At 38.6% G+C, this 24,590-nt stretch overlaps 1 long non-coding RNA gene and 1 pseudogene across 1 annotated transcript; one reads left to right on the top strand and one right to left on the bottom strand.

Moving 5' to 3' along the window:
• Nucleotides 1-3,580: 3,580 nt before the first annotated feature.
• On the top strand, nucleotides 3,581-12,603 carry LOC133542302 (uncharacterized). The gene is made up of 5 exons (XR_009804119.1): nucleotides 3,581-3,745; nucleotides 6,267-6,414; nucleotides 9,963-10,043; nucleotides 10,222-10,318; nucleotides 12,210-12,603. It is a non-coding gene; the product is annotated as an uncharacterized LOC133542302 (long non-coding RNA).
• A 1,478-nt stretch (nucleotides 12,604-14,081) lies between these two features.
• Nucleotides 14,082-24,031, bottom strand: LOC133541920 (uncharacterized; annotated as a pseudogene).
• Nucleotides 24,032-24,590: the final 559 nt, after the last annotated feature.

Below are 24,590 nucleotides of genomic sequence, written 5' to 3'. Positions count from 1 at the left end.
GTACACGTGTTGCGTTTATATTTTGGTTCAGTATACATTATTATCATTATTTCGCCAACTAAAATATTTTAAAAAGACCATATATATCCTCCTAGAAATGTGGACAGCATGACTATAGGCGCCAAGTTGTGTAATATCTCATTATTATTATTAATATTTATGTTATACATATTACTTTTATTATTTATTTTTTAAATATTCTTTACTATTACAGTATTATTATTATTCCGCCGTTTAAAACCTTGAAATTGGTTTTGGGCGCGGTGTGAAACAGAAGCTGTGGCAGTGTCAGTATCGCCCCACATTTAAAGAGAGTTTGGATGAGTACACCCAAGTCAATATCACTCCATCGTACGGAGGTGGAGTATTCCCAGCTCCGTATGATGTTGACGTTTCACTTGAGCTTAAATCTCTTAAGTGGAAGCAACATGATAAGAGTTAGGGGCATGGCCGGCTCTACGCAGGGGCAAGAGGGGGCAGAGCCCCCTTAAATAAATGTCTTGCCCCCTCAAATCAAAATTTGAGAAAGCAAATTTTAATAAACTCACAAAATTACTACATTACAAGTTGACAAAATTATCTGCACAAGCGGAAAAATCCGCTGAAAAAAGGGACACACACGATATAGTAGTGTCGGCTTCCCGCTCACCCTGCGATGAGGTGGCGACTTGTCCAGGGTGTACCCTGCCTTCCGCCCGATTGTAGCTGAGATAGGCGCCAGCGCCCCCCGCAACCCCGAAAGGGAATAAGCGGTAGAAAATGGATGGATGGATGGGCTTCCCGCTCATCCCTCCCTCCGCTGTGCGTGTATTCAACATTCTACAGGCTGTGCAGCAGACACACACCCGCACACACCCCTCAGCCCTCAGTAAACATCCAATCACTGTTGCAGTATGAAAGTAAAAGGAAAAGTTGTCTACATTAATCATATACTTGTTAAGATGGGTGTATTTGTGTAGTCTTATCTGTCATAAACACGTTTATCGTCACGGAGTTTCGGTGCTACGGAGTTCCTTTTTTTTTTTTTACAACTTGACGAGAGCAGTGACAGCGGAGGCTCTGAGCAGCAGTGGTTTGGAAGGCAGAGAGCCTCCACTGTCCCTGTAACAAGCTACAAGTCATGTATGATGCTGTTAATGACGGTAAAAATGAAACATAAGGTATATATCCTGCTTAGCAGTCCTCCTCTGCTGTCCTCTGTACAGAGCGGAGTCCCTAGCAACGGCCCGTTTTACTTAGCAACGGTCTGGCAATCGACTGCTGGAATTCTTTTTCTGTTGTTTTTCTCGTAATTCTACATAGTCAACCTTTAATGTTTCAATCTACATTTTGTAATAAACAAATTATAAGTTTCATTTGATATGACCAAGACACCTAAAAACAAAAACACAGCCGTTTTCATCAATTTACAAGCAAGTGGGCAACACACATACATTGGAGTGAATGAATTTTGTGCCCAGATGAGTGCCCACATCCACTGCATGTGACAAACTGAAGACAGGTGACCTGTGTCTGACAGACCCCTAAGTAAAGCCCCGCCCCAGGCTGTAGTCCTGTACTGTTGTTGTTTTTCTTCATGTAATCACAGCGGGTTTTTTCTGTTGTTGTTCAAGCGTACTTATTTTCTGCTCCAGCTTCCAGCAGCTCACAAAGAGAAAGTTAATGCTCTGTAATGCATCCATTTTTCTCTGCATTTAAAAAGTTTAGTCCTGCTCCTGCATGTAGTAGTAGCAATGATGCCACTGCTAGTACATCAGGGACAGCAGCTAGCAATACTGCACCTTTAGCACCAGCAAGCACTGTTTCTCCTGCACCAGCTCCCTCCGTCCCCCCAACAAGCGCTCCCCCAAAGCAGCCTGCTCAGCTACCCAGTGACTTAAATGGCAACACACCCTCTCAGCCAATACTGGGTGGCTACCCAAAGCGTGCATTTGGTACAACATTAAGGTCATTCAATCCTGCCTGGTACCGCACACGACCATGGCTAGAGTATTCTGTGGTCCGAGACGCCTGCTTCTGTTTCCCCTGTCGGAAATATGGCAGCGCTGTTAATGTTTCCCCCCCTGAGGGATTGCCACCTTATTGTGGTCAGGGGGTTTGCGTGCCTCAGTGACCGTAAGAGCTATACCAGCAGGAGCTTAGTCTTCAGGTGGGACACCCAAGTTGGACAGGTCTGAAGGTAGAGGCCTGACAAAGTGCAATCCACTACTCCAGGTTGGGGTTGGACACATAGCTAAATACCCATTTCAATGAAGAAAGCATCGTTACTATAAGCACAAAAAAAAAAAGTGCTGGATCATGATGTGGACACATGATGCCCTCTTCCTATTTCTGACTGCCCCCTCATATAAGCATGCCTAGAACCGCCCCTGGTTAGGGGTACATCCAAATGTATGAACTCTTCATATGTGGGCCTTCGAGTGCACTGTTGAAATGTGAGTGTGTGTGTGTGTGTGTCTTAGTCCTGATGTTGCTTTTAAAGCGCTAATACTGGTGGACACTGCTGTTGTTTGCCTTAATTTCTTTAAGCATTTTTTACATACATTGAACAGCAATGACACTCGTCTATTCCTGTTCCTAATATTCGGTCCCTCACATAAACAACTGTAATAAATAACTGTAAATAAAGAACTGCAACTACAGTAATACATATATTGTTCAGATAAATAACTCTCTGAGGGAGTAAATTAAAACTGACCATTATTTGTGTTTTGCTTTGCATGTTAACAGATTGTGTCGGTGTACCTAATGCTGTGCCCCACTGTGTGCAAAATGAAAAATAAGTAATCTGTTAGAGAAGGAATTTATGTAAAATTTTCACTTTAAAAGGTTATTCAATGTCTATTATTCCCTAAAATAAATGTTTACTTTTTTCACTTATCCATGTTATTTATTTTTGCCTTGACTAAAATCAACCCAATACAATCCACTTTATTAATGTAGCACATTTAAACAAAAAACATTCCAAAGTGCTGCACAAAAATATTAAAAACAAGATTCAATCACAATTTGTACTATCAATTAAAATAGATTATAATCATTTTATATATGGAGGTTTTTCGAATTCCCAGTAATATTGTATTAGAGGTTTTTATGCTTGTCTTTTAGCAGAACATTGCAAGAGTGAACACTTATTAAAATACTATGGTGAAAAAATCCCTAAAATCATTATGATTATTTCACTGTAAGTATACTTGCATGATTAACACTAGTAATATTTTTTTTGCCACAGTTAATTTTCCTTCGGTTACATATATAATCTATACAAGAAAATGAAAGCTTGTGTGTTTACTTGAATAATCTTTATTAAATATTAAAACTGTCACTATTTACCTTATGCTTTTTCTTTATTCTTTATGGAGTGCGCCGCACCCGGGAACATGAATACAAAACAACACGTTGTGCTTGTGGTACCTGCAGCAGCACCGTTTGAGAATAGCTAATAATATCTCCAATAAAAGTTAATATGATGACGTCAGATGAGATTTTCACTCAAGACAAAACGTTATCAAGAAGCCTGACTTGGATGAGTGAATCAGACACCTGCAGAATAAGCGTCCCCGTGCACAGAATTGGAAAATTGCAGTTATGCAGTCGTGGGCTGCTGTGTTACGACAGTGACGTGTGTTGCCGTAAAGCGTTTTTCCCGCCATGCGGAGAGTTGGAGACTCAGCACAGTTCACGTGGTTCCACCTTGAGCCCTCCTTCCATGTCCGTGCGTCCTTGGACATAACAGGAATGTCATGTAAGTAGTACCATTTTTATCATCTTCGTGTCATGTGTTTTACAACCGTGTTTGTTTGTGTAAAACATAAGAATAATATACAGGCTAATTGACTGCATTGTTTGCTAGCTAACCACACCTGGTTAGCACCAGTACATTCCTCTTAGTCTAATTTAATATTTTCTGGAAGTTTCAGACTCTTTAACTTATAATATAAAAAGACATAATTTAAACATAATTTGTTAAGGATAATTGATTAAAGAGTGCACTTTTTTTTTTCTATATCTGCCTGGCGGGAAGATAAGAGGGAAATCAGGCTGTCTGGACATGTCTGCTAACATTTGTCTATTATGGTGGACATGTCCACACTGACGTCTTTTTTTTTCTTTCACTTTTCGGTTAAAGTACTACAAGTAATGTGGGGTTAGTTTCAGGAATCATCCTGTCCCAAATAAAATGACTCCAAACTTGAGATGCCGATATTTTCGGGCGAAAAATGCTTTAAAATGTGATACCGGAAATGATCGGTATCGGTTTTAAAAAGTAAAATGTAGACTTTTTACAACGCTGCTGTATGGAGTGATGCAAGGACGTGGGGAGAAGTACAGAGCGCCAATAAACCTTAAAGCAGGGGTGTCCAAACTTTCCACAGAGGGCCGCACACAAAAATTTAAGCATGCGGGGCCATTTTGATATTTTTCATTTTCAAACCATAACAAAATATATAGATTTTTTTAAAATCCTGGGGAGCATAGAGGGTCTCAGTCATTAAAATGTTAAAAATAAGTCAAATTATTATTATTATTTTTAATTAAATGCTTACAGTAAATCTCTATATTAACTTGAGATTGATATAAAGTAAAAATAATAAGGTTTTATGCCTTTTCTGTTTTTTATAGTAAAACTGAAATATGCAGTATTTAGATAGATAGAGAGATAGTACTTTATTGATTCCTTCTGGAGAGTTCCTTTATTTAGCAATTAAACTCCTCAAAGATCAATAATACAGGACACCATTGATTTCAATTTAATATTATTGAGTAATCACAGTGAAAAGTTAAATGAAATCCTACTAAATATATTTGACATCCGAAAGGTTCCCCACTCATAAAGTGATGTATTTTTATTTATTTTTTTTAACTTTTAACACCTAAATTTCAAGATCAACTTCTGATATATCTTTCGATTTTAAGTTGGAACTATTATTTTGTTTGTTTTATGCTCTTTTGTCAAAACTTTGATGTTTTTATATGGCAACCACACATGTGGAATATTTTTTCCACATAAAACATTTTAAAGTGATAATTATTAAGTAATAATTAATTTTAATAGATTTTTTGTCCTTTTTTTTGAGCAATGGAAAAAAAAGAAAATAAAGACAAAAGGGGGAAAAATGCCTGCATGGCAGCTTTGTGTCAACATTGCCACTTTTTCTCATTAGATTTCACCTCATTCCACTTTTTTTAAAATGTTTTTATTTGTATTTTTTTGCAATATTATCAATTTTGCATTTTTTGCAGAATGTGTGGTGGGCCGGTAAATGTTTAGCTGCTGGCCGCAAATGGCCCCAGGGCCACACTTTGGACACCCCTGCCTTTGCATGCCGGCCCAATCACATATTATCTACTCTTTTTTACACACATAAGTGAATGCAAGTATACTTGGTCAACAGCCATACAGGTCAAGCTGAGGGTGGCCGTATAAACGAGTTAAACACTTACAAATACGCGCCACACTGGGAACCCACACCAAACAAGGATGACAAACACATTCCAGGAAACATCTATACCGTAACACAAGATAAACAACAGAACAAATACCCAGAAACCCTTGCAGGACTAACTCTTCCGGGACACAACTATATACACCAGTAAATTCGGTAGACTTCCGAATTTCAGTGCTTCTCCCGAAAATCTCACGGGGCAACCACTCTCCCGAATTTCTCCCGATTTCCACCCAGACAACAATATCGGGGGCAGTGCCTTAAAAGCACTGCCTTTAGCGTCCTCTGCAACCTGTCGTCTCGTCCGCTTTTCCTCCATACAAACAGCGTGCCGGCCTAGTCACCTAATGTGTGCGGCGTTTACATACACATAAGTGAATGCCACTCATACTTGATTAACAGCCATTCAGGTCACACTGGGGGTGGCTGTATAAACAACTTTAAAACTGTTACAAATATGCGCCACACTTTGAACCCACACCAAACAAGAATGACTAACACATTTCGGGAGAACAACCGCACCGTAACGCAACATAAACACAACCAAACAAATACCCAGAACCCCTTGCAGCACTAACTCTTCCAGGACGCTACAATATCTACAAAATACACCCTCTTCTACCACCAAACCAAAGAAAATATGAATAATTTGAGATATTTAGGGAAAGTAAATAAAAAAAATGTTTTATCTTTAATTATGATCATGATTTCTGCTTTTGTTAGGCCAGCAGAGAAGGCCTTGCTGGCCCTGACGGCACACCACTGCTTTTACAATATTTAACCCATTCATTCATTTTTCTACCGCTTATCCTTCTCCAGTTTAGGAGGGTGCTGGAGCCTATCCCAGCTGCATGTGGGCAGAAGGCGGGGTACACCCTGGACAAGTCTCCACCTCATCGCAGGGCCAACACCGATACACAGCCCCCAATATACTAATTGCTTGTATTTCATCACGTGACTTCTTCTTGTAAGTAAAAAAACTGGTGGTCAACCAAGCCAAGATGGCATGTTGTGCAGCTGGCAGCGCCCAAACTGTTCGAGTACGCAAAGGGGCCTAGATCTTCCTGCAAAAAGAAGATGCAAGCTAAAAAAATCTAACTATACAGTGGAATAGATCCCTATACTTTATCAAAAAACTATTTGTCGAGTGATCTCAAAGATTATCTGTCTGTCGTGTTCCAAGACACGTCAAACGCCATTCTACACAACAAAACAGATGGAAACTTGTTGTTGCATGCGCCGTTTACGAGTACGCATGTTTTTCCCTGTCTTCATCAAAATGTACAGATTAGGGCTCGGCGATATGGCTGAAAACAGTGTAACGATAAAAGTTTTTTATATTAATCAATATCAATAATTGTTGATATTTTTATGACTTATTCAGGCCTGCCAATAAATACAATTTCCAATTTACCAAGGGTGCTATTTAGAGGTGGCAAAAGTATGCCGAAGCAAGAAGATATATATTTTTTAATTTTTAAAATTATCTGCAACAAAAAACTTGAATATATTGATACAATGGATATATCTCCCAGGCCGAGTCTTCTTAATGTTTTACTTGATTATTTTTACAGAAGTATTTTATTCAAGACAGAAGTTTTAAAATTTCCCTTCATTGATAATTATTTATTTGCAAGCAATGTTCAATGCTAAATTTTTGTTTACAGAAGTATTTTATTCAATACACAAGTATTGCTTGCCAGAAAACGTTTAATTTATCATTTGTATTAAATGAAGTCTTTTAAAAAAGTAGGAGGAAAAAATCTTATATCCTTTTTTTTTGGTAAAACAATCTAAGATTTTATTTTCAGGCCATATCGCCCTAACCTGACTCCTGACTCTCGCCAGACCCTTGTAGTTCGCCGAGTTCAACACAAGGCTCTGGGCTCGAAGGCTTTGCAAACTCCTTCCAGATAGCAAAAAATAATGAACCAATCAGGATCGCTGGGTGTGATTTCATAGATGTGACGTAACGCAGAAGCGACTGTTTGATTCAAACAATGGCGGCGTGTGCGGACATTGATTCTGCTATTGCAGCTGTTTTGTCGAATCTATCGAATATTGATTCTTTAAAAGATGAACAGATAACAGTTTTGAAGGCATTTGTTGGTGGCAAGGATGTTTTGGCTCTTCATTCAACTGGGTTTGGATTTCCCAGCGTCACTCTCATCAGCGTCATTGGTTATTTCGATATGAGTGGTTGAAGTAGTATGTCATTCAAGATAACGGACAAGTGGTTTATCCAATCTCATACAAAGATTTTTTTATACATGGCCCTGCCTTCTGGTAATGAACCAATCAGGATCGCCGGGCTGGATTTCATAGATATAATGTAGCGCCGAAGCGACTGTTTGATTCAAACAACAATGGCGGCACACAGCACTCGCCTATTGCAATGTTTTGTCGAATCTATCGAATATTAATCCTTTAAAATATGAACAGAGAACTTTTCGCTCAGTCGTTTTCCAATATGTCAGCTGTTCTGTTTTGGATTTTGCAGCGTCGCTCTCATCAGCGTCACGGGTTGATTTCGATGTGAGTAGTTGAAGAAGTACATCATTCAAGATAACAGATGTCGGACAAGTAGTTTATCCAATCACATACTATGATTTTTTTACAAGGCCCCACCTTCTGAAATACATCTCCTATTGAGATCTCCTACATCCTTGTGTGGAACTCGGCAAACTACAAAGATCTGACGAGAGTCAGGTTAATATCGCCCAGGCCTACTCATTTACCAACAATAATTACTGATATAAATCGCTCTCAACAGTTCACAAATGCTGGTACTGTGAGGAAGTAAATGTGTTGGAACATATATGAATGTTGAAGATAGACGAACACTTTCATCCATCCATTTTCTACCGCTTATTCCCTTTTGGGGTCGCGTGGGGCGCTGGCGCCTATCTCGGCTACAATCGGGCGGAAGGCGGTGTACACCCTGAATAAGTCGCCACCTCATCGCAGGGCCAACACAGATAGACAGACAACATTCACACTCACATTCACACACTAGGGCCAATTTAGTGTTGCCAATCAACCTATCCCCAGGTGCATGTCTTTGGAAGTGGGAGGAAGCCGCAGTACCCGGAGGGAACCCACGAACACTTATCACGCGTAAAATGAACAGGGCAAATATCTGTAACTTGTGGACGACAGACCAGACAGCAGATGATAAAGAATAATTATTACTCAAAGTACTTATAATTAATCAAAACAGTATGACAATTTGACTAATATCTGAATATGTGATTTTACTTGTGGATTTTTGCTGCTTGTGACTACTTTTGGTCTGCTTGGCAGAGGTGGGAATCTGGGCACCTTACGATTCAGGAGCTACGATTCCATTAAAAATCGATTGATGCGTCTTTAATTTATGTACTGTATATTGATGCACTTTTACATTTTTTTTCCGATTCACTAAATAAGCATTTATCACTTGCAACTTAAAAAAAAAAACATTCATTTGGAATTAAAAAACAGTTAGATTAATCCCCACATGTTAAATTAATGAAAATATGTGCAAAACTAAACCATAATGTAAAAGAGCTGTTTGGCTTTTTTGGTGAGGTGGCTCGCTGGAGTCAGCCAAATTTGAGAACTTTCAGCAATACTTTATTTACAATAAATAAATAGATTGATTATTGATGCTTACTAATCATTCTATAATCGTCCATGTCTGAATTGCGATGCATCTAAAAATCCATTGTTTTCCCCACATCTACTGCTTGGTATGAAATGAGTACAAAAAAGTAAGTTTCCAATTGTTGCAATCGTGTGCCTTTTGAGGTTCAGGTTTCAAGGAACACTTAAAACAGGGGTAGGGAACCTATGGCTCTAGAGCCAGATGTGGCTCTTTTGATGACTGCATCTGGCTCAGATAAATCTTAGCTGACATTGCTAAACACGATAAGTAATGAATAATTCTGCTGGTAATCACGATGTTAAAAATAACGTTCAAAATATAAAACATTCTCATGCATTTTAATCCATCCATCCGTTTCAACCGCACCTGTTCAACAAATAACAATGTTATTAAAAATAATTAGAGACTTATTATATTCAAAAAATTTTCGTTTTACTTCAAAAATGCAAGCATTTAGTTGTATTCAATGTTCAAAAATATGATATGGCTCTCACGGAAATACATTTTAAGATATTTGGCTTTCATGGCTCTCTCAGCCAAAAAGGTTCCCGACCCCTGATTTAAAACATTGATAATAAATTAATAAAATCACAAGTCGCTTCAATGTTATTAGAAAACAATAGCGTCGCAATTTTACCGTAACTTTTTGAAAAAGTTGTCGCAAATTACAGGAATTTTAAACCACCAAAAAAGCCTGCTAAATCCTAAAGGGACTGAAAATTAGTGAACATTTTACACTTACTGCAGTGCGTTTTTTCAGGGCTGCTGGATAGTACTGATGTATTGAGATTATTGATGTTACCATCTTTTTCAGAGAGGAGCTTGACAACATAACAGCAGGCGTAAACCACGTTACTTAACTTTTACAGGCTAAAGTTGGAGAAGATGTTCAGGACAAAAGGTGGCATTGCGGGACCCAAAAAGGGACCTTGTCGGATTCACTATATCAGGTACAGTCCAAGATTTACACACTAACGGCCAAATACATACACAAATGTACAACACATAACTTAAACATTTGCTAACATTTGTTGATTAGATTGGATTTGATTGATAGCATTATTTCAATTATAGTTTTGAAAAAACAATATTTTGTTGCATACTTTTTCTACTCTTTATCCTCTTTAGGCATCCAGGGAGATGGAGCCTATCCCAGCTGACTTCAGGTGAAAGGCAGGGTCCACTCTGGACTGTTACCAGTCCTTCACAGGACACACAGACAGGGGTGGGTAGTAATGCGCTACATTTATACCGCTACATCTACTTGAGTAACTTTTGGGATAAATTGTACTTCTAAGAGTAGTTTTAATGCAACATACTTTTACTTTTACTTGAGTATATTTATAGAGAAGAAATGCTCCATTTATCTACATTCAGCTTGCTACTGATTTTTATCGATCCGTTAATGCACGCTTTATTTTGGTTTGTCAGACAGACCTTCAAAGTAGGATCTTATCACATGCCTGTGTTTCACCGATCAAATGGAGTCACTGGTGACGTTTGACTCCAGTTCACCAAACAGAGCCAGGCGGTCACATGATTTACTGCACGTTTTAAAAAAAAAAAATTTTTATAAACCTTTATTTATACATTTCAACATTTACAAACAGTAGAACATAACAATCAAAGTAAGTACAAAAACAGTACAAAACAGTATAAAAACCGTACAAAACAGCACCATGGGTTGTAAATTCAAAGTAACTAAAATAGAATGCAAAAAAAATATTAATATAAAATAAACAAAGTGCAAAGCCATAGGCTCACTCAATCTCAGTAAATAACTTAAATTTGGAACACAGCATCATCGTTTTCACGGCTTTTTGGTTGTTATAGGTAGAGTGTTTTAATGTAGAGTTCTAAATCTTTTTTAAAGGCACAAAAAACAAGTCGTGTAGTGAGAAACTTATATTTACGAATATAAAGCTTAGCCAATAGTATCATGAGGTTGCAAAGGTAAAATTCATTTTCAGACTTTTTTTCAATACGCATGTAAAACCAAATATATATTATTTAATATATATTATAGTTTTAGTTGCTTAAAAGATATTCCTGGCTCTGAATTTGTTCATTGCTATTTTTATGTTTTTGTGCATAACTTGTTGCCATCATCCATAAACGAACAGGTTACTCATCAGTTACTCAGTACTTCAGTAGTTTTTTCACAACATACTTTTTACTTTTACTCAAGTAAATATTTGGGTGACTACTCCTTACTTTTACTTGAGTAACACATCTCTAAAGTAACAGGTCTCTTACTTGAGTACAATTTCTGGCTACTCTACCCACCTCTGCACACAGACATGTAAGCATCCACACTGAGGACCTTGTAGTCACCTTGGACACGGTTCAGGTCACCATGACCATGCAAAGAATAAACCATTGAGAATACATTAATGTATTTTATTGCTTTTTATAGGAACATATTGAAACTAGACCAGACGTCATCTGCTGCTTGATAAATTACCTTGGGGAGCCAACTACTGAATGAAAGAACACTTACTAAGTAGATTTATATTCTTTTATTATAATGGCCCTTTTTTAATTTTATTGTACAATATAGTACAGCAACAATTAATAAGAAACATTAGTCGTCATAGCTACCAGAAATTCAGCCTGTATGTGAAGTGAAGTGAATTATATAGCGCTTTTTCTCTAGTGACTCAAAGCCCTTTACATAGTGAAACCCAATATCTAAGTTATATTCAAACCAGTGTGGGTGGCACTGGGAGCAGGTGGGTAACGTGTCTTGCCCGAGGACACAACGGCAGTGACTAGGATGGCGGAAGCGGGGATCGAACCTGCAACCCTCAAGTTGCTGGCACGGCCGCTCTACCAACTGGGCTATACCGCTCCAGCTAGGCCACCTCCACCAATGTTAGGTCTAGCTTGTGCAAGTACAGATCAATGCATGATGAGCAGATTATTTTGGGGTTACATCATCTATGGGTCCATTCCTCCTCTCCAATGTTTATCACAGTGGACCTTTTTTAAAGTACATTTTTTTCAACAATCTAACCAAATGGAGATGCACAGCCCTAAAGTAAATAACTTTGCATCTACTCTGATCTATTCAGGAAATTAAAATAAATGTGTTAATTATATTCATGTATTTACAGGATGTCATCACTGAGTCGCTCCAAGAAGAATATTCTGCATTCAGTGGCAGGACATCAGCCATTAGCCTTCACTCTGCTACTTGGAGACATCACAATAGTGTTGGTATTTTCTTATCCTTGTGTCAAGATGGCATTGGTGCCTTTTTGACATCACATGTGAGACTGTGTGCTGGCTGTGGTTAGAGAAGACCATCAAGTGTCCATCTCCTTGTTTGAGTGGACACAGCAGGTAGACGTTCTCCACACTGAGCTTCATTAAGCTGGACATGCACTTAACACTTACATTTACTCCATTCATGAATGTGTTAGTTTTTTTTCTCAACTACTTTGGAGGTTCGGATAAATTGAAATAAAATCATACGGCGGAAGAAAGACTCCATATTTATATGATGGAGTGATATTTACTTCCATGGCTGCTGCTTAATACGAAATCCATGCTCAAGGTTGGATGTACTTTTGAACTTAGAACAAAAACAAGGGTGATGTCAAATTAGAGCTGCGAGATTTACCGGTATTTTAGAAAGCCATATGTATTTGGAACAGTATCGCTATGCCTTATTTAAATATTTTCATGCTACGTTACAGCGTGAAATTAGTAACTAATACGCTGAAACTCAACTAACATTAACGCGCTAATAATTAACAAGTGTCACATAATCGATTACCCTATTTTTCGGATCATAAATTGCTCCGGAGTATACGTCGCACCGGCCGAGAATGCAAAATAAAGACGGGAAAAAACATATACATCGCACTGGAGTATAAGTCGCATTTTTGGGGGAAATGTACTTGAAAAAATCCAACACCAAGAATAGACATTTGGAAGGCAATTAAAAAACAATAGTGAACAACAGGCTGAATAATTTTGTCTTATGACGAATAAATAACCAACTGACAACGTGCTTGGTATGTTAACGTAACATATTATGGTAAGTGTCATTCAAATAACTTTCACAGAGAGAACATGATTTTAAGATTACCAAACAATCTGTCACTCCTAATCGATAAATCCGATGAAATCTTCTTCCTCGATGTCGCTTCTAAAACACTCTGCCAACTCCAAAGATATGCGCCGCTTCTTCTTGTCGTTTTCTGCTGCATATTTCACTAGGTCCAGCTTGTAATCTGCAGTACATGATTTCCTTTTCGGTGCCATTTTTGTTCAGCCCTTCTCAGTTTTTATAAGTTACCGCCAATGATGAAATGATCCATTTTAATAGCTACGGCAGTAGCATAAAGCAATTAGCAAACCATGACCCATAATGCACTTCTGCCATGACCCTACCCCGCCAAATTCTTATTGGTCGATGGTAATGGTAATGTGTTAATTTCACATAAATCACTCCGGATTATCTGTCGCACTATGGCCAAACTATGAAAAAAAACTGACTTATAGTCCAAAAAAATACGGTACTTGGTAAGGCATGGAGCATGAGAAGAGCAGAGGTATTACATAAAACAGCATGCACAGAACATTAAAAAGATCACGACGACACCAGAACAACCAACTGAAAAACGAGGCTTAAATAATGACATGACTGACACAGGTGCGTGAGTCCAAAACGTGAGACAGGTGATACTAATGAGTTGACATGGAAACAAAACAAGAGGGTGAAAAAACAGGAACCAGTGGCATTTTAAACAAACAAAACATAACTAAACAAAACATGATCACAAGACATGACAACAAGACATACAAACACCAATCAAAACATATAACAGAGAAAAATGCATGCAACAAATAACGTTTCTACATCAAATTTCTACGTCAAATCTTCGAACACATTACCATCTACAAGCAAATGTTTTCCATTTCAGTCAGTCATACAAATTATTGATTTACTGGTGGTTTTCCTGGTCGAGATGAAGATGTTATATTTTGATGTGTTCGTAGATCATTTTGATGATGTTTAGGGACTGTTTGACCCTACTCCGCCTTAGACTCGCCATCAAAAAGTCCCTCTTCATCAGCAAAATGATCTGCAAACAACAGATCCAAATCAAACATATCCCCTTCATATTGAGCACAAAAAACACACAGGATGGCTTTTGGTCACTGAAATAAGTGGACACAAGGCTCCAGGACGCCTGTGGAAAGTGTATCCCTCTATTTGGACGCAGTATGTTGAGGATTGTGCAATGAACCACATCTCTGTGACAGCAATACAGTTAGGCTGTAAATGCTGCGTGCAAGTCACCAAATGAACGGCGTGGTAACTTAAATTTCGAACGTTCATTAAACACAAAGATACATTTTGAGTTTCTAAGGAAGACTGGCTGTTCAATTAGAAATGGGGGCATGCTATCCAATGCCTCCTTGACGATGTCCTTGCAGTAAAGGGCCTTTTCCTCAAAATCTCTGATCACAAGGCCGGACATATCCCTAACACGGCTGAGGGCGACATACGCCTGCGCAGCTGCAGAAACCTTGCCTAAACACATTACAGCCTCCTCTACAGTTAGACCTTGCACTTTGTGAACACTGCAGGCCCACGCGAGTTTAAGAGGAAACTGACGACGCAAACCGCCACGTTTTTTTCGCCGAATCCTCCACGGGATCAACGGCAGTAGAATGCATGCATTCTACAGCAGCATGGGAACGCTGCTTCCTCCTTTGTGAGCCTATTTTTGAATCGTCAAATTTCTTATAGACTGTGAGGTGTAAGTCTTTATTTGCTCCAAATTGAATATAGGTCACCGTTCCACATGCGCCATTGACCAGACCGTCTGCTACGTCAACATTTTTGCAAAGCATTACACGTGCTTCGGAGCCAAACACAAACTCTTGGCCAAACACGTGTACGATGTTTTGCCGTGATGCCAGACTATGCGCTTTAATTCACCCAACTTCTCACTGTTAATAAAATCTTGGGCCTCGATTGTAACAATCTGGACAGGTTGCGAATAACCGCTTCAGATTATGCTCACTGGTTTGCATATTCATGGGATGAATATGCAAAGCTGCGCACTCTTCCCCTGTCTCCTGGGACTTGAGGATATCTATGTCGCTTTTCAATAATGGGGTATGCTTAGACCAAACTCTAAGTCTATTTAGCAGCTCAGAAAATACACTATCTTTTTGCCTCACAATTTTTTTTAGTGCTACTTTTGTAAAATGACACTAGAGGTCCACATTCACCTGACTGGTGTAAAGCGGCCTCCCTTTGACGGGTGGCAACTGATAAGTCACCGACAGCTACAACACTAACGTTGCCAAATGGAGAAAAGTCTCCCGTCTGTTTAATTTGCCTTAACCGGCCATGCACATAAGCTAAAAGATGATGATCTACCATACTGATTTCGTCAATGATTAGAATTTGTAGGTGACCAAATTGAGCCCTCAAGGAGTTTATCTTATCTTCACCAAGAAGGATATACGGTAAACTAACCTGCATGCCAATATTGAAGGTGTGGTGAATTGTGGCTGCATGTAAATTGTATGCAGCTAAGCCTGTGAGAGCAGTTAAGAGTATGCAGGTTTTACCCGGTTGGTACAGACGCGACAATAGTCTCCCTGCCTTGTACTGGATAGCTCTAATCCAGTGGTTCTTAACCTTGTTGATGGTACCGAACCCCGCCAGTTTCATATGCACATTCACTGAACACTTCTTTAATGAAAAATAAAATGTTTTTTTTTATTTTCAAATTCAAGACAGTTATGTTTTTTTTTTTTTTTTAAATCGTGCACAACATGAACCATGCATGCACATCACCTTGTTCAAAGAACAAAACCAACACAGTGCATGAACTAACAACAAATTACACACTTGCAAATTAGATGTAAAATTAGAGGGACCATTGATTGGGGGGTATCCACAATACTTAGACTTCCTTTTTATTGTCATTCAAATGTTAACTTTACAGTACAGATACGCCGATAGGAAGATGTTTTTGTTTACACGATTGATTGATTGATTGAATGAAACTTTTATTAGTAGATTGCACAGTACAGTACATATTCTGTACAATTGACCACTAAATGATAACACCCGAATAAGTTTTTCAACTTGTTTAATTAAGTCGGGGTCCACGTTAATCAATTCATGAGTCAGGTGTGTCTTAACCGCAGCGGAGGAGGCTCTGCCGAATCCCTGAGGCAGACTCACCAAACCCCTAGGGTTCGATCGATCCCAGGTTAAGAACCACTGCTCTAATAAATTGGCTTTTTCCAGTACCTGCCCCACCAGTTACGAGCGCATGGAAAGGTTCTGGGGTTTTTCCCATCACCTTTTCTAGGCACCATTTCCTAATCCTATCAAAAATGCTCCTCTGCGTCTCACTTAGAGAATGGACCAGAGCTAAACCTTCCCTTCTAGACAAAATGTTGGTGTCTCTCTCAAATTGAGCTACTTGTTTACCACCAACAAACAAATCGGGGACATTTTCCTCCAATTCTACTAACTGCTCTTCCCTAATTTCCCCCTGCTGCTGTCGCCGCCTCTCCTCTAAACATTCCATGTGTTCGATTAGCTGTTCACGACAAAGGTCCCCCCACGCATCGTCCTCGACATTATCAAACCGGTCCACCATCTCCTGCGCTTGCTCTAATCGAGGACAGTCCACTTCAAACTTTGCCCTGTTTTTATCGACGACGTCTCTCACTGGCCGCGCTGTTTCGCCAGGCGACCTCACTTTACCTTCCTCATAGAACTGTTTGTAGAACTCAAAGCCTTCCGGCTTGAGGTTTAAATCAGTTCCATGAGGAAGGAACAACTGCAGCAAACTCTGAAAGTGGGCCTCCTCCTGTTTGTCTAATTTAAACTCCATGTAGCAAACGACGGCAAACTGAGTTTGTGTTCTCCGCAAGATGAACCCTAAACCCCCTTGTAGTGCAATTGTATTGTCTGATTTTTCATTCTAGCTGAGAACAAGATACTCCGAACAAAATGTGGCTATGCACATATTCTCAAACACGACACTATCAGGCCTGTTCCTATACCTATCTACAATACTTGTCATCCACATGTCTTCTGACCTAAGACCCTCTGAGGAAGCCTTTTGCAACAACACACTGAGGGGTAAACTCATCCGCACAATGTTATTCCCTTTTGGAATAAACATGACCTTCCTGGAACATTCTTTCAAATGCATGGTCATTAGCCTATACACTGCCTCCTGAGCGCAGACATCTCTGTTGTGTAAATATACACTGCCCAGTTTCTTTAAAGCATCTTTAGCAGAGAGATTTCCTTTTTTATTTAAGGGCATTGCTCAATAACAGACCTATTTCTGTCTCTGCTTTTGTGATGTACTTTATGTATACGATGACTGCGTAGGCGTCAGTGACAAAGCTAATGTCCATGTTAGCGTTCCAACACTTCAATAAATTCCTTTTATACTGGTTAACCCAAGTGTCGTTTCCCCTTCACCTATAAACGACCTTATTCTTGGTCTCCAGCCGCCTATAAGCGAGCTCAAAGACTGTCTGGTTGATGCCCACACTGGCAAACAACTCTTCTACGCTACCAAAAGGCTCCTCCGTCTCCATCGCATCCTTAACGCTCGACATAATCAACCGTGGAACCTCCTTTGGCAACTTCTGTCCCTTTTTCTCCAGACAGGTGCACTGTGGCCTGATTTCGTAAATACAACTACCCTCTGTCCCTGTTCCCTTTTTAGAACAAACACATTCTTTGATTTTGCAGATGAACGTGCGTGCAGAGATCGGTTTTGGAAAACTAAAACGGCATTTCGTTTTATTTTCACGACATGACTTTGAATGCCGTTTTGAATGCGTTTGAACATATGACACAACTTCCAATAGTGTGTCATTGTCTGAGGGTAGCTCACATGTCACATATTTATCAATAAACTCTGCAACTTCTAAATCGGTGTTTTTATAAATTTGGGGAGCTCCCTGAATCCAAAACAGCACATGAACATGGAACTCAATTCGATAAAAGTAATCTACAATCTTGCCAACAGGTTGAGATGGTTACATGAGTTCTTCCTTCAAAAAACAGTGCCACCTGTAGTCAAACATCCTCACAGCTGTGACCGGGTTGCGACGCAACAGCTCGCACCTATCGGCCCACTCTAACTGTTCTACTGTCTGCTGTTTGCCTTCCTGTCTCAGGCTGCTAGCAAGGAGATTCTGCCAGCGCAAATCAGCAGAAGAAAAGGTGCAGAACCATGTTGGAATCCCCAATTGGCGGACATAAGCCAAAAGGTTTTTCTCAGCCGAAGACCAAAAAGCTGGCGTCCCGCGAACAGGCTGAAGGAAACGAAAACCATCATCAAACTGTAGCAAGCGCTTCAGAGACTCGTCTTTGATTATGCCCGGGAAAATCCCCTGAGAATGCTGACCCCCCTTACCTTAACGCATCGCGACCGGAATGCTACATATCACTTGGTCCATTTTGGACATATACCGGCTAAAGAATATATATTCCACATTGCGCACAAAACGGCCGTCGGCGTGCATTATCCGATTATTAAAATAGCGCGAGAATGTTAAGCGATGCTTGCGGCTGGTGTGGAATGTATTTGTGCTCGTTAGAAACAGCACAGGGAAACACATCGCTTCATTTAATTTGTCAGAAAGCATTCTAACCGGACTATTACTTTCACCACACAACATGCTTAAAATATTGATCTAATGCTTCCTGACCGATATCAACAGGCATAAGTCAAGTGTCCTGAAACATGCAGTGCTGTTGTCTGTCATGTAACGTTTCATCTTGTGCCATGTCTTCTGATACCTCTTCTGCCCCAATTTCCTGCTCTACAGCCTCATCCTCACTGAACTGTATTGTCAACAACAACCTGGTCACCCTGACCAACCTCTACAACAACCTCTTCCTCCCTACAAAAATCATTTAACCATTCCTCGTTGAACTCAATGTTTTTATACAAGACATTGGTTCTCTTTAAGTAATCTATACCCGCCTGACACGCCACGAGTCAACAAATTGATACTTATAGTGTCCTTTGTAAGTTAATTTCCGCTTTAACTTGGAGCGGAGACCCCTCCGTACTGGACCGCGGCAGCACATTGGTGGTTTGTACAATGTTTGTCGAAACATAAGTAACGGGCCCATGTAGACCATTCTGACCACCCTTAGGCAACGCCAACACCTTTATAAAAGGGATGCGTAAAGCTATCAGGTGCTGCTCTAAGCTATTCAGACATCCCAGTTCTGGAGGAACGGGGTCTACATCTAAGTTGTTGTTCCAACATTCAGCTGGGATTTCACCTTTACTGATCTTACTATGACAAGTAAAGCAAATCCACAACTGACCTCTGGACGCAACAATGAGACAGAGCTCAACACACTTATCACAACTATGCAGATAATGCTCGCTAATGCAATTATTTGCAATGCCAGTCGTTGCTAAACTTACTGCATATACTTCCCTCTCACAGCGCAGCACCTGATATTCAAACAGCAGCCTATGACAAACACTACTCACAAAATCCGGTCCATGTCTAACCTTATCCAAAAAACTATGATAAAAACAAAATCTACAGACCTCTCCGGCCTCTGCTTCCGACTCAGCTGTACACCAGCTATCACTTGCTGCCTATGTTTTAAACTAACACTGTACTGCCTTTTGCTGCCTAGTTTAACTCTTTCCTTGTGTTCTAAATTATCTCTATATTTCCCTACACTGTTTGCTTTAACTCTGTCCCTGTGTACCAAATTATCACTGTTTTATTTCACTCGCCACTTTACTCCCAAATTTAAGCCTTTCCCTGTGCTCAATATTATTATCCCTGTGTTTCCCTACACTGCTTGCTTTCACCCTGTCCCTGTGCTCAAAACTATATCTGTATTTCTGTACACTTTGTGATGTATTGCTCTTCCTGAAGTTCAAGTCCTCACTATATATTTTCCCATAAAGCAGGGCACGTCTCTCTCGACGTCTAACATTAAATGTATCCTGCAGTCTTTTCTTACGCTTTAAATACTTTGTCGCACTAGAATCCGTACTTATTTTACTGCCCTCTACAACCTCTAAAAAATCTTTACCTGAATCTAGACAATCTATCCCATCTACTGCCTCCATCTTTCACTGAAGACCTCGTGCTACAGCCTATATCTTTTTTTTTTTTTAAAGGTTTATTTATAAATTTCAACAATTACAAACAGTAAGACAAACAACAATATACAACATTATAAAACATTATGAAAACAGTACAAAACAGCGCCAGGGGGTTGTAAGTTCAAAATAATAAAAAAAGAATACAAACATATATATATATGAATAATAAACAAAATGCAAAGCCGTAGGCTTATTCAGATTCATCAAACAACTTAAATTTGGAACACAGCATCATCGTTTTCACAGCTTTTTTGTTGTTAGAGGTAGAGAGCGTTTTAATGTAAAGTTCCAGATCTTTTTTAAAGGCACAAAAGATAGGACGGGTATTAAGAAACTTACATTTATGAATATAAAACTTAGCTAATAAAATAATGAGGTTGCAAAGGTAGAATTCCTTTTCAGATTTTTGTTCATACAGTGTAAAACCAAAAATCACATATTTAAAGTAAAGCACAAATTTGTCATAAATATTGTCCAGGATGAAGCGACAGATGCCCTGCCATAGTGATAGAGTGTTTTCACAAGTCCAAAACAAGTGGTTAACAGTCTCTGGGTGCATGTTACAAAAGGTGCCGGTGACATCAATGTCCTTTTTGTATCTAACCATCACAGTCTTTACAGGGTAATAGCGATGGATGATTTTAAATGATATCTCTTTGACTTTGTTGGTAAGTAAATACCTGTTAGGAAGGGACCACGTTTTGGTCCAACAGATGTCATTTACAACATTATTCCATAAGGAAATTACATAAGAGACAGACACACAATCATTTTGGAATAAGCTGCGGATTTTTCTGTTATTTTTTTGATCAAAGCAAAGTTTCCCCACGGGAGTGTCAAGTGGATCATTCAGAATTTTTACAGCAGAAAGAGGAGGTGTGTAAGCCCTGTACAACATAACAACACCTGTTGGGATGGCATCAAATACAATAGCAAATTGTTTGGGAGTCACAGGTATCTTAAATTGGTTGAGAAATTCTTGGTAATTAAAAAGTTGACCTTCCTTATTGAAAAGCTGACTCACTAAAATAATGTTATTGTTAAACCAATTGTTGAGGAAAAGAGATTTCCTTTTGTAACATATGTCTTTATTGTTCCAGATGAAATATTTGGTAGGTGAAAAATTGTGCTTGTATACAAGAGACCATGCTAGAAGGGCTTGTTTGTGGAAGTTTGAGAGCGCAACAGGAATCCTGTCAATGTTATAATTACACAATAGCAAAAATTTTAGGCCTCCAAGGTTAGAGAATACATGATTAGAAATAAAGTTCCAAATTGAGGTAGGGTCTTTCAAATAGTGTCTTATCCAATTAATTTTAAAGGTGTTGTTTAGTGTAGTGAAGTCAAGAAAGTTTAGACCACCCTGATTGTAATTGTTCATTATAACAGATTTCTTAATATAATGAATTTTGTTTTTCCAAATAAAGTCAATCAGTATTTTGTCAATAGTTTTACATATTTTTTGGTTAACATCTAAAGAAATAGCTGCATACGTAAGCCTGGAGATACCTTCTGATTTGGAAAGTAAGGTTCTGCCTTTTAAGGATAAATCTCTCTGTAGCCATTGGTTAAATCTTTTCTTAGTTTTTTCTACAATTGGATTGAAGTTCAATGCCAATCTAGAGTTTCGATTTTTAGTGATATGTATTCCTAGGTAATTAATACTATCCTTAACTGGAATTTGAGATACATACATAATTTCACATCTCTTCACAGCCATTAGTTCACATTTATTCACGTTTAGACGGAGACCAGAAGCCAAGGAAAAAACATGAATCACATCCAAGGCTAGGGGAATTTGAGAAGAGTCTTTCAAAAAGAGTGTTGTGTCGTCAGCCAGTTGGCTGATAATTATTTCTCTGTCTAATACAGAAATCCCCTTTAAATGACTAGTTTTTATATGAACCGATAACAGTTGGGTGGCTAACAGAAATAAATATGGAGAAATAGGACAACCTTGCCGTATCCCACGTTTTAACTCGAATCTTGGAGATGTACCAGATTTGAGCTTTATAGAACTATTACCATTGCAGTACAAAGTCTTAATTGTTTTGCGGAAAAAATTGGCAAAGCCAAATTTCTCAAGTGTCCTGAATATAAATTCATGTTCGATCGAGTCAAAAGCTTTGTAAAAGTCCAGGAAAAGAAGGAAGCCTTCATCATTAATGACCTCTGGGTAATCCAGAATATCAAGTACAAGCCTGATATTATTAGATATGTGTCTTCCTCTCATAAAACCTGACTGTGTCTCATCAATTATGTCATCCAGAACCAATTTTAAACGTTTAGCAAAAATAATAGCTACAATTTTATAGTCATTGTTTAGAAGGCTAATTGGACGCCAATTATCAATGATTAGTAAATCTTTGTTTGGCTTGGGTATAAGGGTAATAAGGCCCTGTGTTAAAGTTGGAGGAAGGGCACCTGTATCAATACTTTCACAAAATACTTCTAGTAAGAAAGGAGCTAGCTCTTCTGCAAATATTTTATAGAATTCAGATGTAATACCATCCACTCCAGGAGATTTGTTATTTTTTAAACTATTAATTGATTCCACTACTTCCTTGAGACAGATTGGACGGTCACAGAATACTTGGTCAGCTGTGCTGATTGATTTAGTTTCAGTTAAGGTATCCATAAACTTAACAGCATCACTTTCAGAGTATTGACTATTGTATAATGTTTTGTAAAATTGAGAACAAAAATTTGCAATCTGTTTTGCGTCATTGCAAACCACATCATTTATTTTCAATTGATCAATGGTGTTATTTTGAGCCTGCGATTTTTCTAAACGAAAGAAATACGCAGAGTTTTGTTCACCTTCCTCCAGCCATTGTTTTCTAGATCTTACAAAAGCTCCTTCTGCTTTTGATTGATACATTTTGTCTAATTTATTTTGGTTTTCTAAGAGACTTTCTTTTTCTTCTGCTGACATATTATTTGGACATATAGAGGATAATGCAGTATTGATGGAAATCACATTTTCCTCCTCAGAACGCTTATTCTTAGCTAGATTGCTGCAATATTTTCTAATAAATTTACCTACCTCATATTTAAGGAGTTCCCAATTAGTACAATAATTATTTTGGGTTTTGGCTTTATTAAGAAAAATTTTTATTAGATCTTTAATCCTAATTTTAACTGCTTCATGACATAAAACTGAACTGTTGAGTTTCCAGTATGAGCTTTTTGAAGGATTGTGAGAGGGATGTAAAGAGATGTGAATCTGAATAGCCCTATGATCAGTCAAAGGAGTGGAGAGAATTTGAACAGTAACACAGTTTTGAAGTGATTTAGAAATTAACCACATGTCTATTCTAGACTTTTTTGAACCTGATTTATTGGACCAGGTAAAGGATGTCTTATTCTGATTTTTATATCTCCAGGCATCAATTAAATCAAACCTTTGCATTAATAACTTCAGATTTGAGCTGACACTACTTTGAGAGCCTGGTGGCCATCTATCAAGTGAATTGTCAATGACAGTATTGAAGTCACCTCCAACAAGTATATAAGCATTTGGAAATTTGGCAAGCCAGTGTAAAATCTTATTTTGCACTTCATTGAATAAAATAGTATTGTCAGGCACAGAGTTATATTCATAAATGTTAGCAACTATAAAGTTTGTTTTCTGAATCTCAAAAACCTGACAAATATAATGGTCATTTTTATCATAATCACTATGATGCAATAAGACTCCTGTAATTTTGTTTTTGAATGTGCCAACTCCTCCAGAACGCTGTGATGCATGAGAGCAATATATCTCATTACCCCATTGAGATCTCCAAAACTTTACATCATCATTCATACTGTGTCTCCTGTAAAAAACATAAATCTGTTCTACATTGTTTAAGAAATAAAAATAAAGCTTTGCGTTTCAAGTTCTGCCTTAACCCCCTGGCGTTGAGAGAAACTATAGATAAAGACAGATTTAAATAAAAAAAAACAATTGGAATTAGAAAATGCTTTGAGTTAGAAACAAAGCAACTAGACGCTGCGGGAACAACATCGTATGAAAGTTCAGAAAGTGCAAAAAAAACTGTCTGGTGCGTGAGTTGTGACTCCTCATCTATCCATCCTTTTCTTTTACCAAAGTACAGTCAAGAGAAAGTTAAAGCCTGAAAGGTGAATCTTCAGATTGGAGGAAGGATTTCTTTTTTCTCAATAAAAGCACGACCACCTACAAAATAGGCGATTTTCCCTGCCTTGCGAGCTTCATCTACCAGTGGCCATAACTTCATTCTTGCATCTCTGTCGACTTTGCAGAGATCCTCGGCGAAGCGTAATCCGTTGTCTCGTAGGTCGGAGGAATTCTTTGCAGCGGCCCAAATTGCA

This window comes from Nerophis ophidion, linkage group LG24 (assembly GCF_033978795.1).
Source record: "Nerophis ophidion isolate RoL-2023_Sa linkage group LG24, RoL_Noph_v1.0, whole genome shotgun sequence".
Taxonomy (NCBI): domain Eukaryota; kingdom Metazoa; phylum Chordata; class Actinopteri; order Syngnathiformes; family Syngnathidae; genus Nerophis; species Nerophis ophidion.
Note: the sequence above shows the minus strand (reverse complement) of the source record. Positions and strands in the feature narration are given on the sequence as shown.